Source organism: Geotrypetes seraphini, chromosome 1 (assembly GCF_902459505.1).
Source record: "Geotrypetes seraphini chromosome 1, aGeoSer1.1, whole genome shotgun sequence".
NCBI classification, from domain to species: Eukaryota; Metazoa; Chordata; class Amphibia; order Gymnophiona; family Dermophiidae; genus Geotrypetes; species Geotrypetes seraphini.
In genome coordinates this window covers 73,328,887-73,342,066 of record NC_047084.1, presented here as the reverse complement: position 1 = coordinate 73,342,066, position 13,180 = coordinate 73,328,887, and positions in this window count along the sequence as shown.

Sequence of the window (13,180 nt, the reverse complement as noted above, 5' to 3'; positions counted from 1 at the left end):
AAAAGCACATAACAAGGAATTATATATTGTCACCTGCCGGGGCCTCTGTAAGATTAAGGAGGACCGCCGATAGGGGGTAGCACAACCCTGGCGTGGCTCCCAAAGGGGGAGACCTCACTGGTATCTCAATATCCTAGTCCTCGCTCAAATAAAGCATAGCGAGCCTAGTTGAATCAAAAATAATGTGTCAGTTTTACTTTATCGCCTAACACATAATCCTTAGAAAACTCAAAATACAGATAAGGAATCATTAAAGTCCAGGTTTCCCTGTTCAAAAAAAACCAAACACAAATAAAAGACTTTTGTCTTACACTCAGTTCTGTGAAAGCAGAGCAGGGCTGCTATCAGGTAAATTCACAGTCCCGGTTTTACTGCTCTCCCTGCATGGAAACACAGTCTCTGAAGAAACACATCAAAATTAGTCCCATAGTAAGTCCTTAAGAATTGCGCTTGCACCCTGGACTTTCAATTCAAGACAATCCGGTTTCTTCACCAGGTATTTACAGGTTCTATCATAAAGTAAACTTAAAACATGCAAAGCAAAAAAAAAAACTCTAGCCTCACTGCAGGCTCCTGTTCTTTCAGCCCTAATTAGCTTACAGTCTTTCCCACTGCTGGGCCACAGAATGGTTGGATCCCCTTTCAATATCTAGCTTCAATAAGCTCCCTCTGAAACCCAACCCTTGGTTCTTCGGGGTTCCTACCCCGATTCTGTGAGTCCTTAGAACTTAGGTGGCTTAATTGGGAAACTGTTTCACAAGCCAGCAACCCTTCTCCAGTTCCTCTGAGCTTCTGCACAGCTGTAGTGTAGTGAGTTAATCAGGCTGCTGCAGCACTGCTCTGGGCTTGTCTTTACTCCAACAAAACAATCAAAAATAGCTTTCCATTAATCTTTTCCCTTATTATTCTTATGCAGCTCCGTACCTGCAACCCTTAGTGGAAAGCTGCCAAGCCTACATCCATGGCTTCCTCCGTATCAGTCTCAGGCATGCCCCATTCATCCAGTTCCATGTTTTCCACCATACCTAGCTGCTCGGCTGGCTCTTGAGGCAGGGAATCCTCGCACTCCATAGGTTCTGGAGCGGGGTCTGGCCTTTGCCTGGCCCGGAGAACCTTCTCTGCCAGCTCCTGGTGTGCTTTTTCTCTTAATGCTCTGGAGAGCTGCTTAAGAGGCTTTTGGCCACGCCCTGCACTCAGTGTGTGTGTGTCTAGCTTGCGTGCTCTTGGGCTCCCCTCCAGGTTGCCGGGCAGAATACTACTGGGAACCTGGTTTAACCTCCTAGTGTGACTCAGGCTTCTCTTGGGTCGTGGAGCTAACTTATACTCTGGGTATTGCTCCGGCTCAGAAGGCTCAGGACAGGCAGCACGGTTTTCGGGATCTTCATCCTGATCGTCCTTAGGCAGACTCTGGTCTCTAATACAGGATTGAGACTGGGGTTTCACTTTGACATGACCGTCGCGCAGGGCGGAAATGTCACAATATATAAATTCTATATTAAAAAAGATACTTAAAAGCATACAATAAGGAATATTCATTAGGGAGATCTAGCCATCATATAAGGTTATAGTCAGTTAAATAAATAAGGGCTCCTTTTACTAAGGTGCGTTAGGTCATTAACGTGCTGAATTGCCACGCGCACTAGACCTTAACGCCAGCATTGAGCTGACGTTAATTCTATCCGCGTAGCGCACGTTGTAGCGTTCGGTAATATCCTGCGTGCGCTAAAAACACTAGCGCTCCTTAGTAAAAGGAGCCCTAAGTGGCTACACTAAGGCCCTCTTTTACTAAGTTGTGCTAATCGATTAACGTGTGCTAAACGCTAATGCTTGCATGTTAGTCTATGGATGTGTTAGCGTTTAGCACACGTTAATCGGTTAGCGCACCTTAGTAAAAGAGGGGATAACAGTCCCAGACCTATCAAAACACCATGTAAAAGACCAGATATGAAAGGATAAAATAAACAGGTAGGGACCCAATCTTAGTTCCTACGGCGAGCCTCACAATTTTGGTTCTCGTTAGTGACCAGTTTGGGTTCCTGAAGAATGGGAAAATTGCCTCGAAACCGAGCTCAGTAGAACCAGGGGATTTAGTACAGTCTGGTGTCAAGCCATTTCATTCGATTGCACGCTGCTTTACAGAACCGGTATAGCTGCTCATTGAAGAACAAACATTGGATAATTCTTGAGATAAGTGCACTTTGATGGCGCAAAGTCTATAATTGGAATGTTATTTCACAGGGACCAAATTTTGATTTCACCGATTCACATTTCATTTACAATGTTTCACACACAGTGTGTATGCCCATCAGTGGCATAATGAAGGTAAGTGGCACTCAGGGCAGTGATGCCCCTCCCTACCCCTCCGCTCCTTCCTGACCCCCCTGCTGTGCATGCACCTCCTTCCCCCATACCTTTTTAATTTTCCAGGTGCAAGGAACATTATGAACTTGCTGCCTGTGTCGGATGTGCCTCTGATGTCACTTCTTAGGCGCAGGGTTCAGAGGTGACATCAGAGAGAGGCGACACCGACGTGGGCAGTAAGTTTGTAATGCTATTTGCACAGGGAAAATGAAAGACGTACGCAGGAAGGGAAGGGGTGCATATGTGCGGCTCGGGAAGGAGCTGGGGGGCAGAGATGAGGACGGGTGCCAGGATGGTTAACAAGACTAAGAATGTCATAATGCCCCTGTCAAAACAGCAGTCAGAGAGGCTAAATTCCACATGGAGGAGTCTCTGGCAAGGAATATCTAGAAGAGAGAGAAATCCTTCTTCAGGTATATCAGTGACAGAAGTAAAAACTCAGGCGGGTTTGTACGTCTTAGGAAACCAGACGGAGACTATGTGGAAAAGGATTCCGAAAAAGCCCAGCTATTAAATGAATACTTCTGCTCAGTCTGCACTCGTGAAGCGCCGGGGCTTGGCCCTCAGCTACAGACAAGGGCTGACTCAGTTGACCAGTTTAGTAACTTCGAGTTTACGCCCAGCAGTGTTTACGGTGAACTGTCAAAGCTCAAGATTAACAAGGCAATGGGGCCTGACAACCTTCACCCCAGGGTACTTAGGGAGTTGAGTGATGTCTTGGCGGAGCCACTGTCAGCGCTCTTCAACCTCTCCCTTAGTACAGGCAGCGTCCCGTTGGACTGGAGGATGGCTAACGTCATTCCACTCCACAAGAAAGGCTCAAAGATGGAGACTGCAAACTACAGACCAGTGAGTCTAACATCGATAGTGAGCAAACTAATGGAAACTCTAATCAAACACCAATTGGATAAGATCCTGGATGAGGAGAATCTACGGGACCCCCGTCAACATGGATTTACTAAGGGGAGATCATGCCAATCCAACCTGATCAGCTTCTTTGACTGGGTGACGGGGAAGCTGGATGTTGGGGAGTCCCTGGACATCGTGTACCTGGACTTTAGCAAAGCATTCGATAGCGTGCCACACCACAGGTTGCTGAGCAAGATGAGTTCTATAGGATTAGGTGACACATTGACGAAATGGGTTGGAAACTGGCTTGGATGTAGGCTTCAAAAGGTAGTGGTGAACGGCACCCCCTCCAAAATGACGGAGGTGATCAGTGGAGTGCCACAGGGCTCGGTCTTGGGCCCGATCCTATTCAACATCTTTATAAGAGATTTGGCAGAAGGCCTTCGAGGTAAAATAACATTATTTGCCGATGACGCCAAACTAAGTAATGTAGTGGGCAAATGCACAACGGACGAAGATTCAATGCCCGACAACATGATGCACGACCTACTCTTATTAGAGCGCTGGTCTAGGACCTGGCAACTTAGCTTCAATGCCAAAAAATGCAAGGTTATGCACCTAGGCAACCATAATCCATGCAAGACTTATACCCTCAATGGTGAGATTCTAGCAAGAACGGTAGCAGAACGAGACTTGGGGGTGATCGTCAGTGAGGACATGAAGGCTGCCAGTCAGGAGGAGCAGGCTTCATCCAAAGCAAGACAGATCATAGGTTGCATACGCAGGGGTTTCGTCAGCCGTAAGCCGGAAGACATTATGCCTTTGTATAGATCCATGGTGAGGCCCCACCTGGAATACTGTGTGCAATTCCGGAGGCCGCATTATCGCAAGGATGTGCTGAGACTGGAGTCGGTTCAGAGAATGGCCACCCGGATGGTCTCGGGACTTAAGGATCTCCCGTACGAAGAACGATTAGACAAACTACAGCTATACTCGCTCGAGGAGCGCAGAGAGAGGGGGGACATGATCGAGACGTTCAAGTATCTCACGGGCCGCATCGAAGCGGAGGAAGATATCTTCTTTTTCAAGGGACCCGCGGCAACAAGAGGGCATCCGTGGAAAATCAGGGGCGGGAAACTACGAGGTGACACCAGGAAATTCTTTTTCACTGAAAGGTTGGTTGATCGCTGGAATAGTCTTCCACTGCAGGTGATTGAGGCCAGCAGCGTGCCTGATTTTAAGGCCAAATGGGATCGGCACATGGGATCTATTCACAAGGCAAAGGTAGGGGAGGGTCATTAGGGTGGGCAGACTAGATGGGCCGTGGCCCTTATCTGCCGTCTGTTTCTATGTTTCTAAGTTTGATGTTTTAATTTTGGGTTTTGCACATTGTCAAAATTCATTATGAATGTAAGTCGCCTAGATAGGTAGGATATAAGGAAGGGTGGGTTTTTTTAAAACCTTGGATTGCAAGTAAATTGCAAAACAAGCAAAACATTTTATTACATTTTAACTTGATATACAAGCAATCTTACAATACAAGTACATACAGTATACACACATCACAACTGAGCCAATGGTTCTTCTCTCTCTGACGCTGCAAGAGTGTAGTGACTATTCTAAATGAGCGAGGTCTTGCAATACAAGTACGTATAGTATTTTGTATTAAGGTTTTTGAGTTCTGGAATGAATCGTCTGCATTTCCATTATTTCCTATGGGGAAATTCGCTTTGATATATGAGTGCTTTGGATTACAAGCATGCTTCTGGAATGCAAGCCAAGGTTTTACTGTATTTAGCATAGTATCTGTTCCACAGCAATGATTTGTCTCAATTATAAATTCACAGGTCTTATGCCTGGTTAAATAGATGTATTTGGTATTATAGTAACACTCTTATGGATAATGTCCACTGAATATAATTTACAAGGGGGTGCTGAAAAGTTCTCAGCACAACCAAGACGAGAATGACATGGACATGGTTCAATCAATGATCCGAAACAATGTCAAAAAAAGAGAATCTTGTTTTTGCAAATTGGCACTTTACAAAATAAGATAGCACGCTTTCCAGCTACAGTGGCAAAATAATTTAGGAAGCTCAGAATTTAGGAAGCTGGTTAATTAGGATGAGAACTTTTCAGCACCCCCTCAGATAGTAAGTATACTGTGCAATCTTTACCAGGGTATAACTCAAAAAGAGGTTAGGAGATTACAACTCATATGAAACACTGCAATAAAAATCATCTCTAACACCAAGAAAAAGAGCACACGGGTTGCTCATCACCCACAGAATTATATTCAAAATTCTTTTCCTTGCCTTCATGGTCCGAACCAATCACACCCCTTTATTTATCAATAGACTGCTGATCCTATATGAATCTTCACGTTCCCTTCGTTCATCACAGCATATATATAAATTATATATAAATTTTGTATATTGTACACCGCTTTGGTACAGTAATTAAACTGATTTAACAAGCTTAAATAAACTTGAAACATCACCAGTGGCATCTTCAATGTAGTGTTAAAATGACCTGATGGTTGGCTTAGGGAAGGTTAGGAACTAGGCTCATATCAGGAAGATCAATGCACAACAGCACTGCAGAGAATGTGAACTCATAACCTCAGATGTTACTGGATAGCAGCCCATATCTTTACAGTATATCCCTTTACCAACTCTGAAAACTTTTAGAATTTTCATTTTTAAAAAAACCTCTTGTTTTCGTTAAGCATCAGACTTTTTAACATTTTTTTAACATAGCGCTACTCAGTGTTCATTTACTTTGGATGAGGTGCAGCCTGCAGCTCTGATCTCAATGAGGCTTCTGTTGGAGCAGGTGAGCTCAAACCCTGTCTCTCCACCACCTAGACTAGACAAGCATTAAAATTCATTCATATAAGGTCATTTTACGTCAGTGTTCTAATTTATTTTCCATTAAAGATTCAAAGTTAACCAACAATGAATTGTATGTTAAGCTTTTCAAACTAGCCAATTTTTAACCAGCTCCATACTGTATATCTGAAGGGTTGGGGTGGGGGGGGGTTCTAATTGCTTAAAAGTTCTCTTGGAAGAATAAAGCAGAAAAAATGAAGGATGAAATATTTCACTGTCGTCCCCCCCCCTCCTCTTTTACTAAACCATGATAGCGGTTATTAGCGAAAGGAGTTTCTATATGCGTTGCGAGCAGCGTGGAGCATTCAGTGTGGCTCCCTGCGCTAAAAACCCTAAAAGGGGGGAGGGTGTATTCGTGGACATCAAAACAAGAAAACAGCTATGGGTCCGTATTAGAAGTCATTTAACTCCTAACTCTGAACTGCTTGTAAAGTACCCAAGTCTGTTTTGTCACTTCCTCTGTAATTCCCTACCTCCAATTGTCCTGTTTATCTGATTAGATTGTAAACTCTGTCCAGCAGAGTGTGTCTCTTACATAGTTAATGTAAGAGACAAACCCCATAGTTAATGTAATATACAGCACTACATACATCTGGTAGTGCAATAGATAGTTTAGCTTATACTTGTAGGTTTAAAAAAAAAATTGCTATACTGCCTTATTTGAGGCTCAGGTCAAGCTGATTTACAATTCAATAAAATCAATGAGAAAGGAATGCCATAAACAAAAGGCTAAGTAGTCATTCAGAGCCAGATGCACTACACAGGATCGGTTAGACCGCATGGGTCCGCTCCGATCTGATTTTTGGTCGATCCTAAAAGAGCTATTGATGCACTAAAAATTTTGCATGTGAATTATTTGCAATACTAGGGCATTATAACATTTTCATCTTTGTTTTACATTCCTTTCCTTATAATTCCTAACATTCAATTTGCTTTCTTAGTCGCTGCCGCACGTTGAGCTGAAGGTTTCAACGTGTCCTCAGCAATGACACCTAGATCCTTTTCCTGGGCAGTAACTCCTAACACAGAACCCAGCATATGTAGCTATAGTTCAGGTTTCTCTTTCCCACATGCATCACTTTGCACTTGCTCACATTAAACACCATCTGCCATTTTGACGCCCTGCCTCCCAATCTCACAAGGTCCTTTTGCAATTTTTCACAATTCTATTGCGATTTAACAACTTTGAACAACTTTTTGTCATTAGCAAATTTAATTATCTCATTAGTTATTCCCATCTGTAGATCATTGATAAATATGTTTAAAAGCAACGGTCCCAGCACAGACCCCTGGGGAACTCCGCTGTTTACAAAAATACCTCCCTTGTATTCAATTTCCAAATTCTTAATTAGAAACAGTGAAGTTTTCTCATATCAGACTTATCTCCACCAATCACACACCTGAAATTCTTTATAGAGGAGAAGCCTCAGATCCCCGTGCGTTGCCAGTGATTAACTATACAACAACACTAGATAGGGAACTAACCTCATTGACATTCTCCCCTTCCTGCCTAATTTTAAGATGATATATATATAAAAAAAAACTCTCAAAAAACTAATAATGAACTTAGCTTCAATTAGGCAGGGAGTTCTTATGAATTCTTATTGTATCCCATCATAAATTATCTCTCAGCTTCTGTTTTCTTTGCTTGATGGTCCGTTTCTGCCGACATAAAGCTAGCTGGCGTTTCGCTGTATAGCTGCATCAGGGCAGTGGACTCCTGTGAAAATAATGCAAAAAACAGCGCTGTTAGAGTAAAACCAATGCCAGAATACTTCTCTCCGTACTTCTACTTACTCGGCGAATGTATGAACATTCAAAATGGCAAAGAGGCCGCCCCTTTGAACTGCCCAGTTTTATGCTGCTAACATGTGACATCACATACATTGTTTTGAACTCCGCTATTTACCCTTCTCCTTTGAGAATATTGACCATTTAAACCCACTCTCTATTTTCTGTCTTTCAACCAGCTCTTAATCCATAATAGGACATTACCTCCTATCCCTTGACTTTCTAATTTCCTCAGAAGTCTTTCATGAGGTACCTTGTCAAATGCTTTTTGAAAATCCAAATACACAATGTCAAATGGTTCACCTTTATCCATACAATAACACATGAACTCCTAGGACTCAATGAACAACCTTATGCATGAAAAGGCAGCACTATAAGTATTACATCAGGCCTTAAAACGCCACCTAATGAAAAAGCAAAACAAACAGGACAAGATCTCTATACAGACACTACATGTTCATAGAATACCATATTTTGTTACACATTTGTTAAGTTTCTGTCTATGTTTTGAGTGTGTGACCAAGGAATCTCAGTTCAGAAATAGAAACATGAAAGTAAAAAACTGAAAAGGAAACCTTAAAATGTCAGACTCTACACGTCAAAGGAAAACTCTCTAGAGGGACGTGTAGAACTATAACCAATGGATCCTCAGTGCTGACAGTGTTGATTCACAGGGAGCACAGCTGACAATAATTAACTCCTATGTTTCTCAACTACAATATTAATAAATTTTTGTATGTGTACCCTCAGTGTGTAGTCATAAGCTATGAGAGCAAAATAACCATAAGAGTTAAAGCTCTATTGCTTTTTAATTGCTTAGACTATCCAAGGGATTATTTCAGCCCTTTGACACACACCATCATAGGCATCAATAGCTTAGTAAGGGGGGGCAGGAGGGACGGTCCGCCCTGGGTGCAGTTTTAAGAACATAAGAACACAAGAATAGCCTTACTGGGTCAGACCAATGGTCCATCAAGCCCAGTAGCCCGTTCTCAGGGTGGCCAATCCAGGTCACTAGTACCTGGCCAAAACCCAAGGAGAAGCTATATTCCAAGCTACCAATCCAAGGCAAGCAGTGGCTTCCCCCATGTCTTTCTCAATAACAGACTATGGACTTTTCCTCCAGGAACTTGCCCAAACCTTTCTTAAAACCAGCTATGCTTTCTGCAATTACCACATCCTCTGGCAATGCGTTCTAGAGCTTAACTAGTATCTGAGTGAAAAAAAAATTTCTTTCTATTGGTTTTAAAAGTATTTCCCTGTAACTTTATCGAGTGTCCCCTAGTCTTTATAATTTTTGATGGAATGAAAAATCGATCCACTTGTACCCGTTCTACTCCACTCAGGATTTTGTAGACTTCAATCATATTTCCCCTCAGCCGTCTCTTTTCCAAGCTGAAGAGCCCTAACCTTTTTAGTCTTTCCTCATACGAGAGGAGTTCCATCCCCTTTATCAACTTGGACGCTCTTCTTTGAACCTTATCCAGCGCCACTATATCTTTCTTGAGATAAGGAGACCAGAATTGAACGCCTGCTCTAGTGTCTTGTTTCCCCGATTGTTTGTAAGAGATGAATGCTTTTTTCTTCTTCTTGATGAGATCTGAGATCTCCGCAGTGAACCACTGCGGCTTATTGTTCCTTCGCCGTTTACTTACTAATTTAACATAGCGGTTTGTCGCTTCCTGTATGGTGGCTTTCAAAGTCGACCACATTTCTTCCACGTTATCAGTTTCTGCTTGGCTTTGTAGCGCCTGGTGAACAAAGGAACCCATGTCTTGGAAGTTTGTGTCCCTGAATTTGAGGACCTTGGTCATCGTGGTAGATTTAGTGAAACCTTTCTTAAGATTGAACCATACCATGTTGTGGTCACTGGAGGCCAATGTTTCGCCCACCGAGACCTCTGTGACACTTTCTCCATTGGTAAGTAATAGGTCAAGTATTGCCTGATCCCTTGTTGGGTCCAACACCAGTTGCCTGAGACCAACTCCCTTCATAGAGTTTAATAGCCTCCTGCTGCTGCCGGAAGCAGAGGTGAGTGTATCCCAATCCACATCAGGCATGTTGAAGTCACCTAACAATACTGTGTCCCCACGCAAGGTGATATTTTCTATATCTCCGATTATTTCCATATCCAGGTCATCCTGTTGTCTTGGGGGTCTATAAATTATGCCAAGATACAAGCATTTATCCTTCCCTCTGGCCAAATTAACCCAAAGGGATTCCTCAGTGTACTGGACATCTGAGATTCTTGTGACCTTAATGTCATCTTTAGTATATAATGCTACACCTCCTCCCAATCTACCCTCTCTGTCCCGGCGAAGCAAGTTGTAACCCGGTATGACCATGTCCCACCCATGGGAGTCTGTGAGCCAGGTCTCAGATATCGCCACCACATCCAGGTCGGCATTCCTTATTTTTGTTTCCAATTCCAGGATCTTGTTTCCCAAACTGTGTGCGTTGACGTACTTAGCCCTCCATGTTGTATTTTTGTTACATCTCAGTGGGGATATTCCTGCTTGAGCTACTTGAACACCTTTAGCATTATTTACGTTATTTGTGTTCCCCCTAGACCCAGAACTACAATGTGTATTCCCCAAAGACCCAGAATTACAATGTGGCCCATACTTATGATGTGCAACTACCCCCGACTCGAAACTTGCCTCCTATTTTACGAATGCATTGCGCAGGTTTTAGTGCCGGCAGCGGCGGTAACTGCTCTGATGCTCATAGAATTCCTATGAATATCGGAGCAGTTACCGCCACTGCTGGCGCTAAAACCCGCACTATGTGTTCATAAAAGGGGGGATATTAAAAGAAAGAAAATCATATTCTGTTATATCGGCAGTACATTTGTTGAAACAAATAGGCTTTTAACAGCTTTCAAAACAGAAGTAAATCCTCAATGTGTCGCAAATCTGATGGCAATAAATCCCATATGATTGGACCTGGAATCATGAAAATTGATTATGTACATCAAGTCTGGAGGAACAGAGGACACCTTATGTGGACAGTCAGCTAGGGCCCACTTAGGTGTTTTATGCAGGTCCCAGGAGATTATCAGCACGGACCTGTATAAACTCCACAGTAAAACCATGCAAAGAATTATTATGTTAAAAGCCCTACAGTTAAGACTGCCATACCCCTTTTATTGTAGCTGAAAAGGAGCTAAATACATAAACACATGAATTCGTATATTTTTAAATTTATTATTAGGATTTATTTACTGCCTTTTTTAAGGCATGCGTTTTATCAAGAACTAGTGTTTAAGCCCGTTAGATTAACGGGTGCTAGATGACCGCCTCTCCTGCTTTTGAACCTGGGCAGGGGCAGAGGCAGAGCCGGGGCGGGAGGGAGTGACGGTGAGAGAGCAATTTCAAAGACTCGGAAGCGGCGGCTCCTTGACCAATCCGTGCTTACAACGTCCCCACACTCACGGTTTGGCTGGCTCCCCCACCAAAGCCCTTCACAGTGGCAGCCCCTCCCGCATCCGTCCCCGCGTCCCAAGCCTCTCCGAAGGCCGGCTCCCACGAAAATGGTACCCCTCTGTCCAAAGCCGCCGCGGCAGCCTCCCTCAAAACACATTTCAAATCTGACATATTGTAATCACAAAACAGAAAATAAAATTATTTTTCTTACCTTTTGTTGTCTGGTCATTATTCATATCATGTAGGGGTCCCAGGCTATGGTTGGCTTTTGATAACTCGCTTGCCAGGGCCCCTTCCTTCTTCTTCCCTCCCTCCATCCCTGCAGCTGAAGACAGGCACCTCCCCCTAGTGGTCTGAGACAGGAGGGAGCAGTAAGGAGAGGGTCTGAGGCCAAAGAGGGGCTCAACAGCGCACAACCACCTTTCCTTCCCTCCCTCCATCAGGTGCAGTTAATCCACCAATGTTAAAAGGAGCCGCGTCGAAATCGGAGGCCTGCCACTGCCGTAGCACATTCCCCTCTGCCTTGGTCCCGCCCCTTCTCTGACATATGGGACCGCGGCAGAGGGAAGGTGTTACGGTGGCGGCAGGGCTCCAATTTCAAAGCAGCTGCTTTTAACATAGACGGAGCTGAACTGACGTGATGGAGGAAGGGAAGGAACGGTGGGGCAAATTTCGGCAACGGCAGGAATTGTTTGGCGGGCCAAGCACCGGTTTCTTTAGGCAGCCCCGGTTGTTTACTTGGATTCAATGTGAGCCGGGTGAGGAAGTCCGCCGCAGCCTCGCGGCTAGGTAGGGGGACAACAATGGCGCTTATGCTCAAGCCCCCGCCGCAGCTCCTCTCTCGATCCTGGTGCGGTTCGAGAGAGGAGTCGTGGCGGCGGCTTGAGCATAAGCGCCATTGTTGTCCCCCTACCTAGCGGCGAGGCTGCGGCGGCCTTCCTCACCCGGCTCTCACGGCTGGCGTCCGGCGAACCCTAATGCTGACATTGAATCCAAGTAAACAACCGGGGCTGCCTAAAGAAACATGGTAATCATATTCTGTTCTGAAAGCCCCCGCCGCAGCTCCTAGGCGGTTGAGGGGGGAAGGTTGTGGTCGGAGTTGCTAGGCTGCAGCGGATTGTGAGTTGCGAGTGTGGGGCCTGTAGCGGCGCGAGGTGGAGAGCAGGCTGTGGTAACGTAGTAGGCGCGCATGCGCACTCGTGTTTCCGCGACGGGACCAGGGAAAATGATTTTTTTAGTGCGCATGCGCGTCCTACCATTTTATTATATTAGATAAATCAGATTGAAATTAATGCATAGAATAAATATTAATTCCCTTTTGTTTATACATGTCCAGGGTGGGGGGGGGAATATTTTATGATTTTTTATTATGATTCATTGTTGGGTATAAGGGAGGGGGGATATTTGATGAGAGCAATAATTTGATGATATAACAAGTAATGTTAAAGTATAAAATGATTGTATTTTGTGTTATGCTTATTGTAAATTTTAAAAATGAATAAAGATTTTAAAAAATAAATAAATAAATACGTCAGACATAGGCATTAGACAATTTCAGCCATCTCTAATTCATGTGGGTCAAAGTGGTTTTATTCAATAATAATAATAATAATAATAATAACTTTATTTTTCTATACCGCCATAGTCAGGCGACTTCTAGGCGGTTTACATTGTAAGAAGGCTGGACATTCAGCGAATAACAAAAGATCTTAATACAAAACAATAAGTCTACATACAATACAATACAAAATAGTACAGTACAATACAGTGAGTCTAAATACAATACAATAAAATAAGACTAGATACAATACTATGCAATGTGTAGATACTCGTCTGATAAGTCATGTATCTTTTGGAATATTC